Source organism: Ammospiza caudacuta, chromosome 6 (assembly GCF_027887145.1).
Source record: "Ammospiza caudacuta isolate bAmmCau1 chromosome 6, bAmmCau1.pri, whole genome shotgun sequence".
NCBI classification, from domain to species: Eukaryota; Metazoa; Chordata; class Aves; order Passeriformes; family Passerellidae; genus Ammospiza; species Ammospiza caudacuta.
In genome coordinates this window covers 62,710,403-62,736,008 of record NC_080598.1, presented here as the reverse complement: position 1 = coordinate 62,736,008, position 25,606 = coordinate 62,710,403, and the positions used below count along the sequence as shown (strand labels likewise).

The window sequence follows — 25,606 nt, the reverse complement described above, 5'->3', positions numbered from 1 at the left end:
ATCTTTTAAGGTGAGGGGAAGCTCCTTCTTGTAGAAACCCTTTTAGGTTCACACTACCATCTGATGCCACCTCTTAATTCCCCTTTTCCCAATGCCTTCTCTTCGTGCTTCTTGTTGTCAATACCTTTGGTTTCAGAGGATTTCTCCAGTGCCCTTTCTCTCAGCAGGCTGAGGCTTCTTGAGATGTGCAGAGGGAAGATGGCTGGGGTGACACTTGCATGACAAATCACTGCTGTGGATACATCTACAGCAGGAACAGCAGCTCTTGTTTGCCTCTGCCAAGGACAGATGACAGCAAAGGGCATTTAGTGATTGTGCCGAGGAGGAAACGTTGGCAAAACAAGCTGGCAAGGCTGGCACCACGCTGGTGGGGTTCCAGCACGGAGGGACACTCCCAGTGACCTCCCTGCAGCTCTCCTGGGATGGACAGCCCAGGGAGATGGTGGAATCACCATCCCTGCAGGTGTTTAAGGAAAAACTAGACGTGGCACTCAGTGCCATGATCTGCTTGACAGGGTGGTGTTCTGTCACGGGTTGCACTCGATGATCTCAGAGCTCATTTCCAACCTAATTGATTCTGTGATACTTCTGGCCCTGCTGCCGGGACTTCAGTAGGTTTCAAAGCCAGGAGCTTTTTCGAACGACTTTTTGGCCTCCTAATTTTTAGCCCAGACTAAATTCACTGCTAAGTTGCCGGTGGGCTGGGAACCGGCACCCCCGTGTCTTCCAGTGCCACGTCGGTCACTAAAACTCTCGGTGAGCTGCGAGCCCGGCACACCGGGGAGAGCGGGCCACCACGGGGTCAGCAGCCCCGGCAGCTGCCTTGGAACCCGCTGGCCTCGAACAGGCACCGGCGAGGAGCGAGGAGCCGGGAAGCGCCCCGAGCCGAGCCCCCGGTGCCTGGCGCGGCGGAGCGGCCGGTGCCTGGCGCGGCGCGGGGGCGGCTCCGCGTCCCTCCCCGGCGGCTCCGCGTCCCGCCCCGCTCCGCCCCGGATTGGCGCGGCCGCCCGGCTCCTCCCGCCGCCGCCGGGCGCAGGGGGGATCCGGCCGAGCCGAGCCGAGCCGAGCCTGGCGGCTCCGCCACGGCCCGTCCTCCGGCCCCGCTCCCGGTAGGCTCCCGCGGGCGCGGCACGGGTGGATGGGTGGGCGCTGGGTTCGGCGCGGTGCGGGCAGGTGGGCGGCGAGCGGCGAGCGGGGCCCGCCCGCAGCGCCCGCGCTCCGCCGGCCATGGCGGCTGCGGGGCCGCCGAGGGGCCGCTGCCGCCCGCAGCACGGGGCCGCGCCGAGGGCACCGCGCTCTGCCCGGCTTTATTTTACCCGCTCGCTTTATTCTGTCCGCGCCCCGCTCCCGGCCTGCGCGGGCGTTTTGTGGTGCTCCTTCCCCGGCTCTCCCGGCCCGGCGGCTCGGGCAGCGCTGCCCGGCTCGGTGCCGTGTCCCCCGCGTTGCCCGCTCACCGTGCGGGGCTCGGAGCATCCCCGCTCCCCGCGGTTGCGTAACGCGCCCGTCCCACGCGTGGCCGGGTGCGCCGAGCCCCCCCTGTTTTCTGCGGGTCGGTCTTTTCGCGGATCTTCTTTTAAAAGCAAGTCCCCTCTAAAACCGCGTGTTTTCCCCCCAAATGTTGATCTCCCGAGTTGCGGTCACTTCCTGGTGGTGTTTTTTCTGCACGGCTTCCCCCCTGGTTCATCCATCGATCAGAAGGGAGGGGTTGTGAACTCGCTAAACATAAACAGTGATCCGAAAAGCGCTGTAATGGTTATTAGGTATTGTGCTAATTCTTGAAGGACGCCTTCACGTGGGGATGGCGTAAGAACCTAAGGAAAGGTTAAAAGTACAATTACAGTGGAAGTGATTTCTTCTCGGAATTACTTCCTCCAAGGCCTTACTGGAAAACAATAAGCGTAGCTTTTAATTTCTTCAGTAAACCGAGATTATTGACTTGTGCCATGCGGCTCCCGGTTGGAAAAATCTGCTTGGATCAGCCGGACAAGTGGGTCTGAGGCTCGTCCTGCCAGGTGCTTTGCACAACGCCCAGCAGCCGCGTGTGTCTCTGCTCCGGTTTTAAATAACCGGCTTGGATGGGGCTGCAAAGCTCACCCCAGCAGCCCGGAGCGTGTTGCGGGCTGTAAAAGCCGCCTGCGAGGCTCTGTAAGAGCTCCAGGGCTGGCCCTGCCACAGCGCTCGCATCCAGCTCTGGTGGCTGGAGATATCCAGGGGAGCTGTGGAACAGGAGAACGTGCGGCGCAGGCTCCAGCCGAGAGTCTTAATGAGTGTTTGCGTAGTGCTTCGTGTTTTCTCGGATGAAAGGTTTTACATAATTGGCCATTATAATTGTCTGTCACCCCTAGAGAAGAGCCAAAAAAAAAAAACCCTAAAAGACAAGCAGGGAGGTAGGTAGTCGTCTTAAAAGTCCAAAGTCTAAATGCCTGTAGGTTGTGAATGCTGTTACTTCTGGGTGTGGAGACAGCAAAATGACTGAGTAAAAAAAAAGAATTAATCTAATTCTGTCCTCCTTTTGAGCCATTTGATCAGCATCATTGGGACAAATGACATCCTGTTTGCTTTTGAGCTGCTTGTTCTTCAGTGCCCAGAAGAATTCCTAATGTCACTCTGGTTCTACCGGTGTTAATGTTTTTGTTATTTTTTTTTTTCTCTTGAAATCTTAACTGGAAGCCTTTTATAGTGTTTTGATTCCTTTTAAATAAATGGCTAATCCCTTGCTGCAGGGGATGGGAGTGTTTTGAACGCGGCATTTTTGGGTCCTGAGGGGAGGGGGAAGGGAGCGCCTTGTGTTGATTTCCAGCAGGCACCCGCCTTCCCCCAGCCCGAGTGAGTGAAAGGGCCTTATTGACTGATTTGGAAGGTAACCTGCCCAATTCTCCTCTTACATGCTGAAACCCATAAATTTGCTGTAGCACAGAGCCTTTGAGGGGAAGAAATGGAATGTCAAGGAGCCTGGGCTTCATCACGAGCAGCCTGGTAACAAAGGCACTGTCTGTTAATTGCATCGTGCTTATCAAAATCTCCCCTCCTAATGACAGAGTAACAATTTAATAGGTGTGAAAAGTTGTGGGATTTGATTTAATACCACTGTCTTAAAATCATCCTGCATGCTCAGTAGGACTAAGTTGTCGCTTTCATATTTAATTGGAAAGCAACCAGAGGCTGAGGAGAAAGCTGGGGATGTTTCACTTGCACTAAATGCTCTTTAAAAATCTTTTCCCCATTTGCAGAAGAACTGTGAGTGCCTTGTTAAGTGCTGAGCTGTAGCTGAATGACTTAGAGCTTATAAAACATCTTTCTGTGTCTCTTAAATTTGGAAGCTCATCTTGAAGCTCGTGCTGTGGGTGTTTATCACGGGCTGGTGTACAGCTCCAGGAAGGACTGTGGTTTTGGGGTGTGGAGGGGCCAGCTTGGGTTTGGGTGGTGTGAAGGTGACAGCTGTGCAGTGCATGCACGACCCTGCCTGGGTAATGACACTCCCTGAGGTTCCAGGTGTCAGCACCTCCGTCACCATGTGTTATTTTCATTTTTTGGTATAATCCTCCAGCAGCATTTTGGTATAATCCTCACACACACAGAGGTTGCTGTATTCCCAGCAGCTGGGGCATATTTCAATATTCCTGTTGCAGGTTTGATACCAGGTTTCAGAGAAGAGAGCATCTGATGGTTGAGTCTATAAGGAAAACACAAGACTGATCCCAAACCTATAATGAAGGATAGCATAGCCTGGGAAGCATCTCTATTGTCCTTGTCTGCTGGAATTTTTTGTCTCTTGTGGATTATTTGGTTACTGGATTTATCACTGGGTGTTCCAATCCATAGATTTGAGCTTTAGAAGGAAATTCTGGTTTAGTGAAAGTTGTGGGTTAGAGATCCTCTTCTGTAAGCTCTGCAGGAAGGAGGGCACAGGAATGCTGCTTTGGTATGTGTGGCTGCTCCATTTTTATTTGTACCATATTTTGCTGGCTTGTTTTCTAAGCTGTTTTGATTCTATTAACTTATTAAACTTAGAGTCTATTACAGTCAGTGTGACAGTCTTTCTTTAATGTAGGGGTGTTGTCCTTTTTTTCCAAATATCCTTTTTTCATCCCTAAAATATGAAACCAGCTAATTGTCCATAGTTCAGATTTTGCCTGTGAGATTTTTGTTTGGAATTCACATTGTAGCTGTGGACTTAGTGTTTATTCCCCAAATAACTTTTTTTTTTTGTGTTTTTTGTGGAAGGCAATATCTGTGGAATATCTGCTCTATCACTTGCTAATCCTGCTGTTGCAGTTTTATGCCTAGAGCATAAGTGGAGCTGTATTTACCACTGTAGGCATGGTGGTTGATTTATTTAACTATTTTAGGTATCAAACACAGAGAAATCACAGCAGGGCTGTCTGGTGGAGGTACAGGATGAGCATCAGTGGTACCATGACCTGGCTGTCCAAATTTGGGTGTCAGGGAGAGATGGATTAAATATAACTCAGGTGTGTCCCAACATGTTGCAGCTGCTCCTCCTGTTGCAGTACAGGGCTAATAGGAATGTTTACATAGATCACCTTCCTACACATCCCAGCTTCAACCACCTCTTTAGCAGCAACTTGCTGCTGGGCAGCCCCATGACTCCTTCAAGCTGTTTGGAGAGTAGAAATAAACTACAGAGGGACACATAAATGGCTGTTAATAAAGTGTCAGCTTTTAAAAAAAAAAAAATTAGAAATGGCTGACTGGTATCTTGGGGAGCAGAAAATAGAGCTGGTTCTTTTTTGTTCAGTGTGATTAAAAAATAATCCTGCTTTAGAAGCTGCTCTGTCTGCAGCTCCCAGCAAAGTGATGGCATTTGGGTGGCAGGGAGGCAGAATTGCTGCCAGTTAAAATCTTGCTGTCCTAATGTGCCATTCCGTGCAGTGCTTGGAATATACCGTGTTCTTCTGCCTTGCAGCAAAACAACTAGTGATTAAAAATTCAGCAGATGCTGTGGTTCACTTAACTACTTGTTCTTGCATCATTCAGGTCATATCACACAATTAATGTTGCTAATGTTCGATCTAGCTTTTTTTTTTTTTTTTTTTTGCTCTAAGAATGGAAATTATCTGAACTACCATGGGATTTACAGAACTGTTTTGGCAGGAATTGGGCTATGCAAAGTAAGTTATTCAGGACTGTTTTTGCCCTTCCTCTAACTTGGAGAATCTTCTTTTGATTTCAGAAATATTATTTGTTCGTGCCAGACAGGGCTGTAATTTCTGCAGCTTTTCTGACTTGAAAAATCAAAGTGTTTTCTAAAGATTGCTTTGAGATAAATGAAACTCCCTAGATGAGAAGGAAGAGGGGGAGAGCATGATAGGTGTAAGTGCTTGCTTTCTTACTTAAACTCAGTGTTTCATTTGGCCACAGAAGTATTTTTGTAAGAGAATTCTCATTTTGTTGCGGGCAGGCTTTCTGCTGCTTTCAGTACATCCACTTTTAACTTGTACAGTTTTGGTTAATAGCATTCAATCCAGGGTGTCACTGACTTGACTTGGAAATTAGCATTAAATTTTACCTTCCCCTCCCTATGTTCCTTTAATTATGTAAGATTTGGGTTCTTTTTGTAACACACACAGATTCTAGAAATCTTTTCTAGGCTGCCTGAAAGTAATATTCATGTAGGAAGAGACTTGTAGTTTGTTTTTACTTCCTTTACCAGTTTTCTGCTTGGAAGCTGGTCTTTAGGAAGAAACTTATCCACTTTCTTTGTGGTCAGTGCAGTAACTTAGTGCAGGGAGAGCAACCAAAACATTCTCAAGACTCTCCTGCTGCTGCTGGGTGGTGCCCCCTAAACTGGATGGATGTGTTGATAGGAGCCTTCATGGCCTGTGCTGTTCTAAGAAAGATAAAATGCAGCCCAAAATTAAAATTGCTGGGTCTTGCAGTGTCTTTGACTTGAACTTGCTGTGGTGGGACAGCCCTGGAGAAATTAAATTGAGAATATGGAACACGGGTGGAGTGTTTTAGTTAAGGACACACACGAGGTTCACCCAGGGCTGAGGGAAGTGTGAAACAAGGGGTAAATCCATCCTAGGAATGGGAAAGGGGAATTTGTATCACACAGCATGTGATGGGATGTTTGTGAACCAGGATTTGGAGAAGGAATAGACAAACCCAAGAGTCTTTACTGGCACATTTTGTTTGGGCTTGCAGTTTGGGTGACTTTTTGTGATCTGTCAATTAGCACATCAAGAGGATGTATTTTCAGCCAAGGAAGACATTTTTCTTTGGAAAAACCTGTTTGGACTATTAACTCTAAATGTGCTTTGAGAGAACTTGTCTCAACCAAGTTGTCAGCAATCAGTTTGAAAAATGAAATCTTAAATATGTAAACCTTGAGTGTCCTGCTCAGAATGATGGAAAAGGAGGATTCAGGCTGATTTTTGCATATTCCATGAATGCACATATCCAATGTGCTGTACTTCCAGAATTGATATTCAGGATAATATGTTTAATCTTCAATTGCAAAAAAAAAATAGCTTCACACATAGCTAATTCCATCTGCTGGAGGAATAAGAGTGAGGCTAACTTCATCACTTATTTGGGACCTGCTTTTTGCTGTGCTAATTACTATGTATGAACTTTGCAAATTTGCATAATTTTTTGGCAAATCGAAGCGGCAGCCATTTAATTTAGAATTTTTATTAACTTTAAACATCCCTAGCAACTCCTAAGCTACTTCTGGTTAATTTTGTGGTTTTGGTGTTTTTACAGGGTTTGATTTTGAAAGCTTCAGGAGCTTTTGTCTTTTCCTTGCAATGACTTTATATAAGCAACAGCAGCTTGCTGCCATTTCCAGTAACTTTCAACCTGCAATGTGACACAAAATTCCTTCTGTCATTCAGATTTAAAAAAGTGTTGAAGTGAAGTTCTTGTTAAAAAAATAATTCCAAAAAAGTCAAATTAGAAGGTGGGTTTTGGTTGCTCTTCTGCAGTGTGAGAAGAGCACTTGAAATATTTTAAGAGTATATGTATTTGCAAAAGTAACCTTGGGGAAACTGGGGCATGTCAAGTCTGGTCCTAATTCTGGTAAAAGCTGGTCTTATGATGTGAATTTTTAAGCTCCAAAGAGTTTGGATGTAAATTCACCATTGCAGATAGCTACTAAATGTTCTTTCTTTCTCAAAGGCTTTATTTTGACACATTTGCAGCTTCCCAAGTTGTCTAGCCATGCCTTTTCCACTTGGTTTGCTTTTGTTTTTGTGACCTCCACCTTTCACTGATTTTGCTGGTTGGCAGTCAGTGGAGGTGGATAATCTGTAAAATATTGAAACAGTTGGAATTTTATAGCAGAAAATACTGTCTGCTTTATTGGAATGCTGTCATTTGGAGTCAGCTGTTACATGCTGATTTTCTTTTGGAGGCAATAGACTGGATTAATTTTAAAATTTGAATTATTTGTGCCCACGTTCTGTCTCAGTACCATCAGAAACTTCCTATGTTGCTCTGTGCTGTTGCACTCCTGAGTCTTTGTCCCTCTTTTCTCATCCCTCCTGCTCTGTTGACCACTTAAAAATGCATTTTCCTCCTTGGGATGAACGGGGTTATATTGCCAGACTCTTTAATTCCTCTCTAATTGGCAGAAAGCCAAGCATAAAATCTTCTTCATAAGTCACCCTAGAGGTTTCTTTGTATGTGCTATTATTTTCTTTGCGTGCTAACATCACTGAAAATACTTCTTTTTTTTTTTTCCCTCTCCCCAGGTCTAGACCAGGCATAATTATATTTGTGTGTATGTGTAGGCTTGAGTGTTGCCACGCTGCAACACCCAATTTGAAGTCCTTGGGCAGTTTGAGACCAAAATTTCTTGCAGCATCAAAGGCAGCACTATCCCCTCTGCATCTAGGGAGGTGAAGTAATTTTCTGGTGTATCTGAACTTCAAAGGCAGGCTCATGGTTTGTGCCTGTGGTCTGCCTTTCTGAGATGTGTCATACTGCAGGCTATGTTTTAAAATAGAGTTTGGACCCTGAGTTCAAGCAGGACTTGTGTATAAATGATAGTGGCCAGTGTTGGATTGTGATTAATTATGTTCATGTGTTTCCAGAGCACCCCAGTTCTCTTTTCATTTATTGTTAGTTTTCATGTTTCTCTTTTCTTGCCTGATTTATGACCGGAGATAGCTCAGGGATGCCACTTGCTCGGTTTCTCGGCTGTTTAGGCTTGTAAGTTTTCTGTGAGCTGTTTAGGTGGCCTGGAAAGGCCCAGGGATGGCCTTGAAGAGCCCGGCGCTTCAAAGGACGAGGAGACACTTCTGATCTTGTCTCGGTCTCGGTGTTTATTAATTGTTTATCTAAAAGATTTTCTTTCAGCCCGACAGAGGTCTGCACAGCAAGTCAGCCATGGGCACACTGCTGAAGCCCCCGGGCGGTCACTTATCTTTATACCCGAAGTTACGTGTACAATATTTATCATTTTTCCCCAATACCTTCTACCCTTATTAACCGGTGCACTTCTAGTAATAACCAATCCCAAAGTGCCACCATCACCACAGAAGATGGAGGCCAAGAAGAAGAAGAAGAAGAACAGGACACGCCCCAATTCCTCCATCTTACTTTTTTAGACCCCCCTGTACCAAAATCCTAAACCCTGTGTTTTACACTCTAATTAACTTATCCCTTCACCATTCACCCAGTGAATTCCTCCCATCCTCATACAGGTGTCATTTCCTGTGTAGGATCAAAGTCCAGCCACCAGACACTTCTGGCAGCATTCCAGGACTCCCGAGCCCCCCAAGGGTGTTCTCGGCCTCTCTGCACCTCCGTCCTGAGGTGCTGAGATCCCACAATTTATGGAACTCTTCATTGAGATCTTTGTTCTGAGCCTCACCTTTATTGCAAAGTCTAAAAATCCTTCCCATGGTGAAGCCTTTGCTCTTGTGTTGGGTCTCTTGATGTTTTTGTGCCTTCAGAGCTTCTGTGCTTCCTCCCAGCCTGACTGCTGAGGCTGAGACAAGCTCCCTGTAAATGTACATGCAGAACTGCCCCTTTTCCTCCTGCTTTGCCATGATGTCTACTGTGACTTTTTTGTATTCATTTTTTCATTCATTTTCTATTCTATTCATTTTTCTATTAATTCTGTTAATTTCTGTTCCCTCCTTGGCCTCCTGCACGTGTCCTGGTGCTGGGGAGAGGAGGATCCACTGCTGAGCAGGGAGAACATGCAAGGCCTGGTACCTTGAGACAAGTGTCAGGCACTTGGGAAGGGAATTCTAGAAGAAACCTCACCCTTAAGGAAATCTTGTTGTCTGAAAATTGGTTTGTACACCTCAATTTGACCATCAGGAGCTTGCCAGCAGGTGTGGGACAAACAGACTTTTAGTTCCTTGCATTTTTTCACTTTATTCCTCTCTAAAGAAGGATAACACTCCACCATTTTATTTTTTTTTCATGAGGTAACTTTATCTTAATAAACAGATGAATGAGGTGATGCAAAGAGTGCTTGTTTTTGTGGGTGAAATCTCTGTGAATCTGCAGCTCCTTCTGAAACTGGGGCTGTGGGAGGATTACTGATAGCAATGAATCCATCTTCCATGTGTTAAGAAAAAAAAAAAAACCTCCCTGTATTTCTCTTAAAGTGCTTATGGATTTTTTTTTTTAGATGCAGTAGGACTGCAGATGTAGTCATATTAAAATATAAAACATTTCACTTGGAGTTGGTCTCTCAGCAGAAGGAGTTGGAGACGTGACTTTGGTGGAAGTTGCTGGGAATTCTGTTTCCAATGCAGCTCTGCAGCCTGTGCTGTGGATGGGAGCCCAGAGCAGTCTGAGTCATGGAGAGGACATTCAGGGGATGCCACCAGCAGTGGACTGAACCAGTTTTCCTAATGATTGCTTTGTTCAGCTTTAGCTGCTTATGGCCTTGTTGAGATGGTGTCAGCTGATGTGTCAGCTGGAGGCCATGGGGTAAATTGTAGGATAAAGAGCAGTAGTTTACATACCTTTGTAGCAAATGTCTCTGCTGCCATTCTGCACACTCTTCTTGCCTTAAAAAGGTTTTTTTCAGCCCTTTTTCCTGTTTGGATCAGTAGATGTATGGAGCAAGGAAAGGGTTGTGTGTGGATTTTACGAGGTTAACACATCTTCATCCCTGACCTGGCTGAATCCTACCAAGTGAAAGCACCAGTGCATCCTGCAGGGGTGGCCCATTGTCTTTGGGAAAATGTTTTCAAGAAATTGGGAAAAACTTAATTTTCACTTATTTCTCAACAGTTTTTTCCTGAGAGAAATTCACTCAATAGAGTGAATTAACTGAGTGAAAATTGCTGCATCTCTAGTGGACCTATACAGAGCAAGTTAGTTGATGTTGCTTTAATGGTGGTTTTAAGGTTATTTTAATATTTTATTTTAAGGATTTGGGGAATGCCCCCTACCCCCTAGCTGTCCCCTTGGGTCACAGATAGAGATTTTACTGGGTTAAATGTAAGGCAGAGGCTGCTGAGAGAAGCCTTGTCTTTAATTAGACCAGTGGGTATCACTGGGGTGGAGGGGAAGAGATGAGTGAGCTTTTGAGCCTGAGTAAATGTCAGATTGTATTTTAGCAGAATTGCAGTTTGGAATCAGGGATTCACTGAGTTCCCATTTGGCTCTGGGCTGTCTGGGGCCTTTTTGCATCTTCCATCTCTTAGCTGCACTTATGGGAAAGTTGCATTTACCACTTTACAGACACAAAGCAGAGCTCTTTAGGGGAAGGGAGGGTAAATGACCCAGGTAAAATGAGCCAGGCTGGAGTCAGTAAAACTACCCAGAGTGCCAGCAAGTGATACCTGTGTCCTGAGTTTAATCTATTCCCTTCCCAGTGGTCATGCCCAGGAGGATCAGTGAGAGATGCTTTAACCTACAGCTACTTGGAACAGCAGTGCTTTTTTTATTCTCCAAATAAAAAGTGGTTTGCTTTTACTAAAATAGCTAAATGCAGGCATCTTAAGCTTAATATATATGTGTGTGTGGGTACCTGAGAAAGCATCCCATGAGGTAACCCTGGAACTTTCTCCTGGGGAGATGCTGAGAATATCACCTTTGCTGCCAGTCTGTGCCACTGAATTTTGAAGAGGAAATGTGAAAAGGGAAAGGCAGAAAGCAGAAGTTGTCACAGTTCATAAACGTGCAGAAGTTGTCCTTTATTGAAATTTCAAAACTATTTTGGGGCCTTTCTTTTTTTCCTTAAGAATGAATTACAGTGGAATTCGTGCCATGCTTAGGATTTCTGAAACTTTAATTGTGTCAGTTGCTAGGTGTATTGACTACAAAGCTCTAAAAATATCAAACTATTTTTTACTTCAATAATTCTTGAGTTATTAGTGGGGGGAAAAATCTTTAAAAATAGAGCTAATAAAAGATTAAAGATCATCCACAGAGAAACAGGCATGGTGCCTCAGCACCCCAAACCAAGTGTCAGCTTGCACCCAGCTTTTCTGGAAATCAGAGGCTGGAGGATCACAGCACTGTCAGCATTACCTAAGACACAGTTCTTCAATTCCAAGCTTTGAAGCAAAGATCAGCACATCATTAACCCAACCTGTAACAAAGCTATGGAGTTAAAAATGTAGCCAAATGCAGGCATGTTAAGCTTAATATACATGTGTGTGTGGGTACCTGAGAAAGCATCTCATGAGGTAGCCCTGGAACTTTCTCCTGGGGAGATGCTGAGAATATCACCTTTGCTGCCAGTCCGGGCCAAGCCAGGCTTGTTAGCAGCTTGTAAGTGACAGCCCTACTTTGCTTTGTGGGTATTTTAAGTGATGAGGGTAGCAGAGCTCCAGGGAGAGGTGATAACGTCTGTGCTGGTTTTCTTCTCGATAGGGAGGTGGCAGAGGAGGAGGAGACAGGACTAATTGCATACCTTCCAATTCCAGTTACTTCATTACAGAATAATCACTGGAGCAGCCCTGCAATCTGCTCTGAAAGCAGATAAGTGGCGTGGCTCGCAGCACTTCAATATAAACAAAACTTAAGTGCTTTTTCCTTTCTCCCTGGAGTGAAACTGTAATTTCGTTATGTGAATGTTAGCCAGGACAAAGTTGTTTTTGCAGCTGTCATGATGATTCTCTGGGCTTTGTGTTAGAGGTATGTCCCCAGTGGATGTAGCAAAAAGATCCTAAAATACTGCATTCCCATACCTGGAAGCTTCAGTTGAAGGCTCTCCAAATGTTTGCCAGGTGAAGATCTGTTCAGCTTTGACGTTGGATGTCTCAGAGGGTTTAGATATAAACCAGTGAAGGTTTGGATTATATTCCTTTCCAGAGCAATACATGTTAATTAACTTCTCTGTCTGCATTAAGCCCTGAAATAGTCAAGTGAAAGGGCCTGAGCACATCTCTGCTGCTTCAGAATACGAGTCCCTGTGGTGAGGGTGGTCACGTTGAAGCTTTACCTCATTTTAGTTCCTTGGTGTGGAAATGGTGTTAAATGCAGCCCATGTGATGCACAAGAGAGGTATCAGGCAGAGATTGGGAGAGACAGATTTTGCCTCTCTTTGAAATGGGCTGAAAGTGAATTTGTACTCCAAGCTGAACCCTGGGAAATCATAAAATCCCAGAATGTTTGGGTTGGGAGAGAACTTCAAGCTCATCTCATTCCAACCCCCTCCCATGGGCAGGGACACCTTCCACTATCCCAGACTGTTCCAACCCCATCCAGCCTGGCTTTGGACACTTCCAGGGATCCAGGGGCAGCCCCAGCTTCTCTGGGCACCCTGTGCCAGGGCCTCATAAAACACCTGGAGCTGCTGTTGATGATGATGATGACTTTCAGGTACCTATTTAAGGCCACAAGATCACCCCAGACAAGTGCCTGGACTTTGCACAGTGTAGAACCAGCCAAACCTTAAACTCTCTTCAGGCTCATTTTTTCTGGACTGCCACAGAACCATTAAATCTGATCCTTTCCTAAAAGGACAGCTGAGTGTGCAATGTGAGCCACATAAAATTCTTTGTCTCTGCTTTGGACTTGAATGGAAAAGTAGTTTGTTTTCCCATTAAATTGACCTCAAGTGTCGCTGCCCCAAAGGGGGTCTGTTCTTGGCCAGGGGCAGAGCGTGCTTGGCTCTCCCTGTGCTTTGCTGCAAGCCTGACTCACTCCAGGACCATGGGAGGATGGTAATGCACTAAGGCAGGTATTTGTTAGCAGGTTAAATGTTTTGGGAAAGAAAATGTAATATATACTTTGTGAAAGTTAACGGTTTTGTAAGTTGAGGTTTGGTTGTGTTGGTGGTAACTTGGCTGATAGCGTTGATGGTGTAGATCCAACTGCAGCACTAAGATCTGGGAAATAAATAAGGTGAAGTGGTGGTGAATTTCAAAGGAACAAAGAATGCAAGGCCTCCTTAATTGAATCTTACATTTTTAGGGTGGCTTTCAGAGGGAAGAGCCCAAATATGCTTTGCAGACCAACCTGTGCATTGTGTACTGTAGTGGGTCCATGTAGGGATCCATGTAGGGACAGCGTGACTTATTTAATGAGATAAACTGCATCATGTTCCTTTTTAAAAGAAGTATTTCTTTATTTGTATTGGGAAAAATACATTTTTCCTGAGAGTCTGTATCTGATCAGACACCTGCATCCCTTTCTAGCCACTGATGTTGCAGGGACAGGAAGCTGGCAGGTTGGATTGAGTGTTCCCAAAATAAAATGAGGTTCAGGCCTGGAGTGTTACCTGGCAGGGCTGCCTGACCCCCACCTGCTGGGGATGTTGACTCACAGTGCTCTTTGCTCATGGTTTGTTTAGGAGAGAGTTTTAGGATGTGAGTCTCATGTGGGAGCACAGGTGCCATGCTGCTTTTTTAAGAGGTTGACTGCCTTGACTTTATAGGGAAAATAAGCAAAAAAATGGGCTGTGATATCTTTCAAGCTGCTCCCAGGGTAATCCAGGTGGGAAGGGACTCACCTAAGGACAGGTGGGTAGTCAGGAAGCATCAGCAAAGCCCAGCTCCTTCCTAAGAGTGAGCAGACCTGTGAACAACATCACATTCACCCAGCCTTGGCTCTTCTCTGGCTTCTGTTTGCCTTTTAGTGGCCATGGGGTGCCCCAGTGCTTCCTTTCTCTCTTCCTGGTGTTTGGTGGCCCCTGTGATGTTGGAATCAGCACATGGGAGCAGGTGGGCACTTGGGGAGTGTCCATGGGATTACACTGGTGTGTTCATGGCCTGGCCTGGCTGCACTGGGACTCCTCATGTGCTTCCATATCCAGTGCTTAGTCACCATCCATCCTCACTGCAGAAAATGAATGGAAGACAAATTGTTACTGGAGACTTTTCTAGGGAAAAAGTTTTTAATGAGTACCTGAAGGGCCACAATCCCATGGATTGTGTGTGGTGTCATGTAGCTGTGAGCGGGTTTTCCTTATTGCAGAAGCTGGATTGATTCCTCAGGCTGGATAACATCTGATTTTTATATGAGGGAGGGGGAAAAGTTGTGTGACTTTAATCTGAATTTACTAGGTACTTAATAGGAAAGACCTCTGCCCTGAGTGGCTTGCTCAGCCTGTGTTGTGTTGCAGCAGCTCCATGGAGATGAAGCCTGCTGGCTTTATTTTACTCTGAAATCCATTTGGCTCAAAATTGCTTCCAGAATTTCATCCTCCCTGGTACTTCAGACTTGTGGCTGGGTAACCTGCTGAGTGTTGAGGCTTGTGGCAAAGCCTGGGTGCTGTGGTGGCCGAGAGGTGACACCGGCACAGGGAACTTGTCCTTCAGGTGACAGGCAGAGGCGCATTTCCGAGAGCTGTCTGCTTCTGCCTGTCTCATCCCTTTATAATCTGCAATTTGTATTTAAAAGCAGAGGGATTTAGGTTGTTTTCTGTGCAGTTGTGGCCTGTGGGAGCAGTGGGCTGTCGTGGTGTTTGGCCCTGGAGCTGCCTTGGTGGCCGATTGGGTAAGCGAGCGAAGGTATTTGCAGCAGGCGCTTGGAAACGGGGATAATTCAAGTCTCCATCGAGCTCAGGCTCAAACAGGTTGTGGAATTTATTTATACAACACCACTGGGGTGTGTGACACTGCAGAGCCAAACAAACAGAGGTTCCCAGCCCCGAGGCTTGTGCTGGGTGTTAGATAACGAGGGATGGGGTAATTACAGCCAGGGACATGGGCGGAGGGGTTCCGAGTGGGTGAGGGCTGCATCCGTGTGGAGAACATGAAATGTGCCTCCTTAATGGCAGTGTGAAGAAACTGTGGGTGCACCTGGGGTTATGGCAGGGCTGGAGGTCAGCTCTGCAGGAGGAAGTGTTGTCTGAGCTGTTGGGGAGGTGTGGATTAATGAGGGAAAGCGGAAGGAGGCGAAATGAAACCAGCCAGGCGTGCGGGGAGCGGCCGCGTTACGTGGAAGCTGACGTGCAGCAGCCCTGGCACTCCAGGGGCTTGGGGAATCTGGGTGTCACCACAGCCACTGGGAACCCGCACCCCGACCCCAAAACATGTGTGCTTGATGGGAACAGAGGAACAGGTAAAGAAAGGGTCCAGTGTGGTTTCTGGGGCTTGGCTGTCCCTCCTCTCTGCTATCTGTGCTCTCCTGGTGCCAAGTTGGCTTCTGCCCAGCCACTGGGCTGATCTTGGGGTGTACTCGATCAGTCAGCACTGAAGATCTTGAAGTGGTGGTTCCCCACATCAGCAATGCATGGATTGTTGTTCCCATGTGCCCTTTGACTGGGCAAACTGGATCTTTTGGGTTTCAGGAGCTGGGTAGTGGTTGTTAATACCTTTACTGTGTCACTAATTTCCTTTTTCCTTCCCTTTTGCTCTCCAGAAATGCCATTCTCCTGAGTGTGTAAGGAACCCACAGAAGTGTAATGTCTAACCCTACATGGAATAACAACTCTTGGAAGGTACCACCCTTTTTAACTCCATAGCTTTGTTACAGGTTGGGTTAATGATGTGCTGATCTTTGCTTCAAAGCTTGGAATTGAAGAACTGTGTCTTATGTAATGCTGTCCCTTTGCAAGGGCTGACAGTGCTGTGATCCTCCAGCCTCTGATTTCCAGAAAAACTGGGTGCAAGCTAGCACTTGGTTTGGGGTGCTGAGGGACCATGCCTGTTTCTCTGTGGATGATGTCTTTAGGCAGCTCTGGTGCTGCCTTAGGAACAGATGGTGGTTTCTATTCAGAGAGCTGAGCTGAGCTTTCTTCATACTTGGTGGCCATCCTTGGAAACATATTGCCCTTCTTTTTAGTGATGCATGATGGTTTGCCTGTTTCTCCAATTCAGTGACCTTCTGGATTGTCTTTCTTGAGGCTTCCAGGCATATTTATAAAGAATATTGTGCTGAAGTGCAGTTCCACTTTAACATTTCGATTGAAATGTCTTGGCTGTTCGTGCTGCATTAACCAGCTCTCAGGCGTTGGCTTGTTCTGCTGTCTGATCCTGCAGTGATGCCATAATACTGAATTTTGGACTGCCCTGTGCATTGCCATGGCAACAGACTGATGTCACACTCTCAAGGACATGACTTCAGTGCACGATCATGCAGAGGCACAATCAGATTTGTGGAGGAGAAAGCTGACTAATGCACATCTCAAAAGCAAACAAGGAGAATGCAGGTTACAGCTGACCAACCAAGGTGCCTCAGTGTGCAAACTCCCCACTTAGAGGAGGGGCTGATTTTGTCCCTGAGACAGGAGCAATTGTCTTGATGAGCTTCTCTTCACCATGGAGAAGCAGAGGACTTGCAGGTTTCTTATATCTTTAAAACAGGTGGTGGAAGAGATCATTGTTTCTGGGGTGGGGAAATGCTCTCTGGTTTCAGAGCTTTGAAAGGGCACTGCTTTCTTTTCATTTTAAAGAACCTCTCAGTGGTCTTGTAAGCACCCTGAGAATACTTTGACTTGCTTGATGTTGTTCAAACAGTTTAATTGGTTTTCCAAAGCTTTTATTTTATCCATAACATTGGAAGGTGAAAGGGGAACTCCGCATCTGCATCATGGTCACATTTTCCTATATCCTATTAGCAGATTCCAAGATTGTTTAATGTGATCTCCACCCATTTCATTTGGCTGCAACCTTTGCTCCCATGAAAACAAGGCTGATTGTTCTGAATTGCTGTGTGTATGTGCTTTGGCAAGGCATGAAGGTACCTACAATAACACAACCATTGTCTGGAAAAAAAGGCAGTTTGCAGTAATAACTACAAATAACAGGGTGCAGTCCAGGGGCAAGACAGATAATGGTCCTTGTCCCACCCACTGCACAGGGCAGATTCTTAAACATGGTCACCCCTCAGCATGACAGGGCTGTGGGCTTTAGCCTGGGATGTGAATACTGGGAATAAGGGACTGAAATATTTGCAAGTTGTTCCAAGTTTCTCTTTCCTGGCCTCGGTTCCATTGCTCATATCTACGGATGGGGAGACTGAATGACTTTTGCACAATGCAGTGTTTTATTTGCATGCTGTGAGCAGTTTAACAAGTGTGTGTGTGCTAAATGAAGCATTCCCACTTTCAGTGAGCAGCTGATGCACCCTTAAAATAAAAAAAAAAAGATTAAAAAAACCCAGTGCCTTTAGGTTGAACAGTGGGGTTTTGAAGGGTGACATTGTGCTGGTGGGTCGTGCCAAGGCTGAATGTTAACTAGAAATGCTGTGAGATGCAGCAAATAACCAACTCACACTCCTTGGTGCTAAAGTAATTTTTGCTCATCTCTGCACTTTGTGGGTAAAAGCTGTTATAATACAAGATTTGGAAGGAACATAATTGTTTTAAATGTTCAGTGTCACAGGAATTGAGGACATTTAACAGAAACTGGCATTTCTTGTAGCAGTTTGGTTGCCTCCCAGGACAGGAAACTGTGAAGTGGTAGGAAAAGAGTCAGGGAAGGAGTTTAACAACCCTCTCTGTAAATCATGATGCTTGAATTCAGATCCTGGCCTTGAGCTGAAAGGACTGGGAGCTCTGCAGGACCCAGTGATTCAAGCTGCTCTGCACAGAACAAGAAGATAATGGTGATGGACTCTCAGGAAGGCAGCCTTGCTGAAAAGAGAGGCTTTGTGATACAGTCAAGGGGAAGGAAGTCTGGAGAACTCAGAAAAGGAACAGATGTTTTTGGTGGTGGGGAAAAACTTAACTATCCCTGTAGTTTGCTCTTGCAGCAGAGCCAGCAGGAGGAACTTGATACCAAACAAAAGTAGGCACACCCAGGATTTAGCAGAGGGATCCTGGAAAGCTGAAAATCAGTGCTTTGGTGCTTTTCTGTTTGACAAATACCTTATGCAGTGGCATCTGGCAGACATAATAATGTGTGTGTGTGCAAAGGTGTGTGTAAAACAGCTTGAAGGTGTTAGATGTTTCTCTTTAACAGCAATAAAAGAAATATTGATGTATGAAGTGATACCCAAAGTGGGGAGCCAAGAGAGATGCTGTTCTCTGAGAAGGAAATAATGACAGAAGATGCATTAAAAAAGAGGGTGAGGTTTTTTTCTAGGGTGTGTTTATGGATGGTGATGACTTGAAGTGTGATAAAACAGTTTGCTGATCCTATGTATCAAAGTACCAGTGGCAATGATTTTTCAAGCTGTTGAAACTTGCATCCACCAAGAAATATATATCTATTTCATTCCTCCTAATAGGTTAATCCACTGTAATTGGCTGTGAAATCAACCTGGGGGAATTTCCCCATCTGTAAATGATGCACAGCCTCTTTGCTGTCTGCTTGGCAACTGTACCTTCAGATAATTAAAAACTGTTTTTTAAACCCACTTTTCTTTCAACTCTTGTTTTTCTGCATCTTGCTGCTTCTCTGAGAGCTGTCACTCACTATTCTGGCCAAGGTGTAAAAACAAAGATAATGTGCTTTTAGGAAAGGAAAACTGCAGATGATCTTTTTACTTTTTAAAAAAAGTATAAAAACTACAAAACTAGGTGAATGTGAGGAGCTTTTTAGCATGCATGTCACTGCTGCATTTCTAAAAGTAACTAAACTTTCCCAGTCCAATATTGAAAATTTTGGCTTTCAGAGCTCTGGTGCCACTTGCCCTGCTAAAATCAATATCCAAGCCTCCATGGTTCACTGAGGAAGCAGTTCCAGTCCCCAGAAATGGCAGGAGCTGCTCAGCACAGGGATCCTCTGGTTTCAGCACAGACTTTCATTGCTCTGTGGTGTTTTGAGAGGCTGAAGGGTGGGATGCAGCTCCAGTGAATTTCCAGATTCCTAACAGTGCGAGGGACTGTTTTTAATAGTGATGATAAAAACAGCTATTCCCAGTTGGAGGTTTAGTCAGTGGTATAATTATCAGAGCTATGAAATAGTGCAGGGATGGCTTGGGATGGAAAAAACTAAAGCTTGAAACTTATTTTCTTGAGGGAGCTGTTTGAAATGATTTCCTGCAAGCTCATAGGGAATTGGTGAGAGATGTCAAAGATTGGTGATTGCTTTGGTAATTCAGGGTTTGGGCTGGCAAACTGCAGCTGGCTTTTGCAGAGAATTGGTTGTTGAAGGCCAGGGGGATGAGTGGGAGCTCTGGAGTGGCACATTTGGTTTGTAAAGTGCTGAGGGTTTCCACTGCAGGGTCACAATCCCCAAAGCTCCAAATCTGCCTCACTCAAACCATCCCTTCTAAACCACAGCTGTGGGCTCCTCATTTTCTGCTTCACTTCTTAGAGATTTGGTGGGGTTTATTCATATTTTCTCCATTTTGTCCAAGAGGGGAAAATACTGTTTGTGCTGGAGGGAGCAGTGAGAATATTGGGTTAGAGAGCAATGTAGGTATTTTTTCCTTTTTCTGTCTTTATTATAAAGTTGTTTTTTGGACCTGTTAGAGCAGAGGCCACAAAGATGCTCTGAGGACTGGAGCACCTCTGCTCTGGAGCCAGGTTTGGAGTGTTCACCTGGAGAAGAGAAAGTTCTGGGGAGACCTTGGAGCCCCTTCCAGGGCTGGAGGGGACTTGGGAAAAAGAGGGAATGTGATTTTTTATGTGAGCAGATAGGGGTGGGACAAAGGGGAGCAGTTTTAAAATAAAAGAGGATAGATTTAAATTAGATATTGGGAGGAAATTCTCTGTGAGGATGGTGAGGCCCTGGCACAGGGTGCCCAGAGCAGCTGTGGCTGCCCCTGGATCCCTGGAAGTGCCCAGGGTCAGACTGGAGAGGGCTTGGAGCACCCTGGGATGGTGGAAGGTGTCCCTGCCATGGCAGGGTATTAGAACAAGGTGATCATGAAGGTCCCTTCCAACCCAAACCATTCTAGGATTTTATGTTTTCTGTGTTTTTTCATAAAAAAAAATTCAAGTCTTGTAAAACAAACCTGATTCTGATGTTTCCAGTGGACTTTAGAAAAGTTCATGCTTCCAAAGTGGTTATTAACATGGAAAGGATTGCACCAGAATTATTTCTGGTGTCCTCTTCTAGGTGTGTACCACTGAATTTTGAATTTTGAAGAGGAAATGTGAAAAGGGAAAGGCAGAAAGCAGAAGTTGTCACAGTTCATAAACGTGCAGAAGTTGTCCTTTACTGAAATTTCAAAGCTATTTTGGGGCCTTTCTTTTTTTCCTTAAGAATGAATTACAGTGGAATTCGTGCCATGCTTAGGATTTCTGAAACTTTAATTGTGTCAGTTGCTAGGTGTATTGACTACAAAGCTCTGAAAATATCAAACTATTTTTTACTTCAATAATTCTTGAGTTATTAGTGGGGAAAAAAATCTTTAAAAATAGAACTAATAAAAAATTAAAGATCTGTAGAATTGGTAGGTTTCCAGATTAGCTTAGATTTTGAACAGTCCTTTGAAATAATCATAATGAAATAAGATATTGAATTTAATGTTGGTCTCTACTGCAGTTTACCAGCCAAAATCTCTGAGTTTTGTGAAGCAGAGTTGGTTCAGCAGATGTTTTGTGTACAATGTTGAGAATTTCTGTAAGCCCAGGTGCTGCCTTGTCTGGGAAGGATTTGTAGTGGCTGCCTTCTGATTTCATCTTGTGACACGTCATGGCCAAAGGGCTCATGTCTGTGCTTTGGCTGCTCAAAGTCCTTTCTGGTCCCTTTAAAGGGGTTCTGTGCTTTTTTACAAGCTGCACAGCAGTTTAGGGTGGGAAATACCCTGATGCTGCTTTGGGATCGTTCACCTGTGTTTGTGTGAGCCCAGCTCTGCTCAGCCATGCCCTGTTCTGCTCCTGCTGCTGTGTCTGTGTTGGATGAGCTCTGCAGGTGCCTGGTTTGGCTGAGGGATGTCCAGGGGTCCCCTAGGGTTGTGATGGTGTGCCCAGTGCTGTTGTGGGTCTCCTCTGCCTTGCTGTGCTGTTCTCCTGTCCCTGGTGAGGGTTCCAGCTTTGTCTTGCTGCCTGTCACACCCTGGTGTCCTGTTTCTTTCCTTTTCCTTGCATGACCTCACACTGCAGGCCTGGAGCTGTAGGAGGGGTGCTGGTGCTCATTCCTGGCAGCCCCAAGGATGTCAGAGGGTCCCTCCCAAAGAGGCCTGGTGGCAGTGGAGCTCTGGAGACCTCTGGTTGTAAAGGGTGGCTGCTCCCTGTGCAGGAAACTGGGGCTGAGAGTCACCTCTGCAGAAGGTGTGCCCTCATTCACTGAGGAGCTGTGTCACCAGGTCCAGGAGTTGTATGAGAACGTGAGAAGGTTGTGTGGCCTTCATGGGAATGAGGAACCTCATAAAGTTCAGCAAGTCCAGGTGCAAGGTGCTGCTCCTGGGTCAGGGCAGTGCCAGGTGTCAGTACAGACTGGAGGAAGTCCTCACACCTCTGCAGAAGGTGTGTCCTCATTCACTGAGGAGCTGTGTCACCATGTCCAGGAATTGCATGAGAATGTGAGAAGGTTGTGTGGCCTTCATGAGAATGAGGAACCTCATCAAGTCCAGGTGCAAGGTGCTGCTCCTGGGTCAGGGCAGTGCCAGGTGTGAGTACAAACTGGGAGAAGTCCTCACATCTCTGCTGAAGGTGTGTCCTCATTCATTGAGGAGCTGTGTCACCAGGTCCAGCAGTTGTATGAGAACATAAGAAGGTTGTGTGACCTTCATGGAAATGAGAAACCTCATCAAGTTCAGGTGCAAGGTTCTGCTGAGGAACCTCATCAAGTTCTGCAAGTCCAGGTGCTGCTCCTGGGTCAGGGCAGTGCCAGGTGTCAGTACAGACTGGGAGAAGTCACTGAGGACAGCCCTGCAGAGGAGGACACTGGAGTTGTGGTGGATGAAGAGAGGGCTGGGAGGGAGCTGTGTGTGCTCACAGTCAGAGGCACAGCTGAGTCAGGGCTGCCTCAAACAGGAGCGGGCAGCAGCCAAGGGGTGTGATTGTCCCCCACAGGGTGCCCAGAGCAGCTGTGCCTGCCCCGTCCCTGGCAGTGTCCAAGGCCAGGTTGGATGGGCTTGGGATAACCTGGGACAGAGGGAGGTGTCCCTGCCCTGGACCAGGGTTGAAACTGGATGGATTTGAGGTCCCTTCCAACCTGAACCTCTCAAGGGTTCTGTGAAGTAGGATGTGTTCAGACAGCTCAGAGACTCAGAAATCTGCATTCCAGGGATCCCAGTGGGGTCTGCAGCGCCTCTGCCAAGAAGTCAGAAGTGAATAAAAGAGGGACACACTGGGAATGGCCACTCTCCATGCAAGGAGGAGCATTCCTGGCCCTCCTGAGACTGACATTAACAACAAGCTGTGAGTGATTGCAGTGGGTGACTCCTGTGCAGGGACAGACACCCTGACAGGGTGGCCACAGGAGTTGTTGCCACCCAGGGACTGGATTTGGAGAGGTCACAGAAGCACTGCTAAGACAGCTTAAAGGTCAAGATAAAGTTCATGAGATTGCTGATTGTTGTTGTGGACCAAAAAAAAAAAAAAATTTATTGATGGCTAGAATAGTAAAATAATAGTGAGAAACAAGCATAAAACCAAACATCTTCTCTCCAGTTTCACTGTGGGGCAGGACCTGCTCTGCTATGGAACTCTCCTTATCCTTCCCTGGCCTTGGTGGGGTTTTCCCTCATTTTCTCTCTGTCAGGTGTTTTTCACCCTCTCTTAAATGTTTCCTCAGTGGGTACCTGTGGTGGGACATGAGGAGCAGTTTTGAAAGGGCCTGGGTGCAGTAGAAGCTCTTTTAAAACCTGACATGAATTAGTGGTTTTAATTTTTTTTTTTTATTTTATTTTATTTTATTTTATTTTTTTTTTTTTTTTTGGTCTTAGATTGTAACCTGTTCTTCAGGAGCTTTTCTGCTTTGTTTTTAAGACACAGCTGGAAAGCCCAGTGAATCCCAAGCTTATTCAGAGGCTGTGGGTGGTGGTGTGTCCTGTTTGTGGGTGGGTGGGTTGTTTTCAGATGTTCCTGAGGAATCTGTTCTGGTGCAAGTTTGCAGATGTAATGAGGCACTTTGTTCCAAAATGTGCCGTGAAAAATAGTTTGAACTTGTTTCTGCATGAAATGTGTCCTGAAGTTGGGGACACTTGGAGAGCTCTTTCCCTAAGTGTAGAGCAGACTTTTCTGTAAACTGCTGACCTGTAAATTGGGGATTTCTGAGTTCAGCATTTTTGCACTGTCCTTGCAAGGTGGAAGATGTTTCTCTGTGAAAATGTGACATTGGGGCACCAGCAGTGCCCTACTTCAGACAAAAGTTTGAAAAGATTTAAGGTTTTGTGACAATTCATGAGACCTTGATACTAAAAATACTGAAAAATGCTTTTATGTGAGAACAGAGTGGATTCAGGAATATGATAGGAAAAATTTGGGCATTTTGAATGACAGAAATCATGAAATCATAGAATGTTTAAGGGTTGGAAGAGACCTTAAAAATCATCTCCTGCCAACCTCCTGCCATGTGCAGGAACTTCTCCCACTAGACCAGGTTGCTTAAGGCCTTATCCAACCTATCCAAATATTTGCAAGTAATGGCACAGTTACTTCTTAAAGCTCTTTTTTTGGTACTGTTATATTTAATCTAGTGTTTGTGCTGCTGAGTAAGGTTTGCTGAATTTGGATTTGGAGACCCTTAGGAAAAATCTGGACACTTTAGAGATGCCTAATGGATTTTGGAACCTCTCAGACCTGCAGTGGACTGGAATGAATCCATGTGGAGGAAACTGCATGTTCTACTTTGAGTCATTTGAGTGGGTTTGGTTTGCTTGGGTTTTTTGGGGAGTGTTTTTTTTGGGGGTCTTTTGTGCCTCTGTCACTGCTGAAAAAGTGTCCACAGTGGTATAGGACAGAGAAATGCACATAATAATCTTTTGGTTAAAGGGTAAAATTCTGTGTAAGTAAATAAAAATAAATTACCTCTTGTTCTGCTACACTGTGTAGATCTGGACCTGTATCAGGGAATATGGGGTGGTCTCAGAAAGGAGAATTGGCAACCCAAGGGCTGGTTCCAACCAAGTGAGAGCCACAGAAACCTGGGAAAGCCATATTTCGTTCAGTGAATTGAGTTTTAAAGCTGATGAAATTAGTGCTTAGCATTGAGTCACCTGTGTGGGGTTTTCCTTGTTGGCAGAGTTCTAAAGAAGGAACTGTATTTATTTATTTGATGGATATTTAGAAATCAGCTTTAGGTTTTTTCTGCTGTTTTAGAAGCCGTTTCATACCCCATGGAGAGATGTGCAGGATCAATTATTCCTGTGCATTTTGTGCCATGGTTTAGGGGGCCTTCTTCCCTCTGTGGGGTCCTGTATGAGATTTTTGCTGTCCTGGTGGCATTTTACTTTGTTACTATTTGCCAATCACAAGTCCAGTCCTATGCTGGAGTACACAGATGCAGAGATACACAAAGATACACTTTTGCAACTGAGTTTATTTCTGTTGTATTACAAAATCTGCCCTGAAACAGGAGAGGGAAACTTGAGGAATTAAAATGGGTCACTAACAAACTGTTCCTGGTGAATGGTGAGGAATTTCTGTGGGGCAGGGCATGTGATGGTCACTTTATGAGCTGTCACAACAAAAACAAATCCACCCTCTGCATGCCAGAGTGAGTCAAGTGCACCTCTCCAGCCTGGATCCCTGCTACCACAGGCAAAACAGGCTGATCAAATGATTGTTGGGGTTATAATAATAATCATCATCATCATCATCATCAGGATTTTTTAAAGCAAGCTTATGTTGTGTTCTTGAAAAAGATGGGATTCTTCTTGCTGGTTTTTACTGGCTTTCTCTAAAGTGGGACAGGTTGGCTCTGTCCTGGTGTTCAGGCTGATCTTTCACAGAGCCAGTCTGGGTTTCTGCCTCTGGTGTTTGTCCTGAAACTCCCTTTTCACGTCAGTTCTGCATCTTGCAGCCCTCTCCACCCATCTTTGCATGTGCAGGAGCAATCCAGCGAGACCTCAGCCTCCCAAAACCAGGGCACCACGTCTCCAGAGCTCTGGGAGTGCTGCTCTACTATATTTGGAACCAGCTCTATTGCTTCTATAATAGGAAAGCTTCTGGAAGCTTTCTCCTTCCTCTCCCCCCCCCCCCCCCCAAGAAAGTGGCCTTTCACTGAGCTTTCATGAATTCACAATCTGCATGGCAAAGCAGATGGACTTTGAGAGGCTGAATGATTCAGATGTGGCTCGTGGGTCATGTGGGGGTGTTCAGGGCGGGTTTTTGCCGGTGCCCCATGAGCTGAGGGTGCAGCAGCCACAGCCACACTCACAGGGGCTCTGCCACCCCCACTCTGTCATTCAGGGCACGTGACAGTGCCAAGGGGTG

The 25,606-nt window shown here is 45.7% G+C and overlaps 1 protein-coding gene across 6 annotated transcripts in view; it reads left to right on the top strand.

Moving 5' to 3' along the window:
* The first annotated feature begins 1,024 nt into the window (after positions 1 to 1,024).
* Positions 1,025 to 25,606, top strand: part of FBXO34 (F-box protein 34) — a 40,548-nt gene continuing 15,966 nt past the window's right edge. For 3 of the 6 annotated variants that reach the window (XM_058806606.1, XM_058806610.1, XM_058806607.1), the window contains exons 1-2: positions 1,025 to 1,109; positions 15,751 to 15,829. The gene's annotated coding sequence lies outside the window, so the exon portion shown is untranslated. Of the gene's footprint in view, positions 1,110 to 15,387; positions 15,451 to 15,750; positions 15,830 to 25,606 lie in introns of those variants that run through there. The other 3 variants (XM_058806605.1, XM_058806609.1, XM_058806611.1) reach the window with 3 other exon arrangements.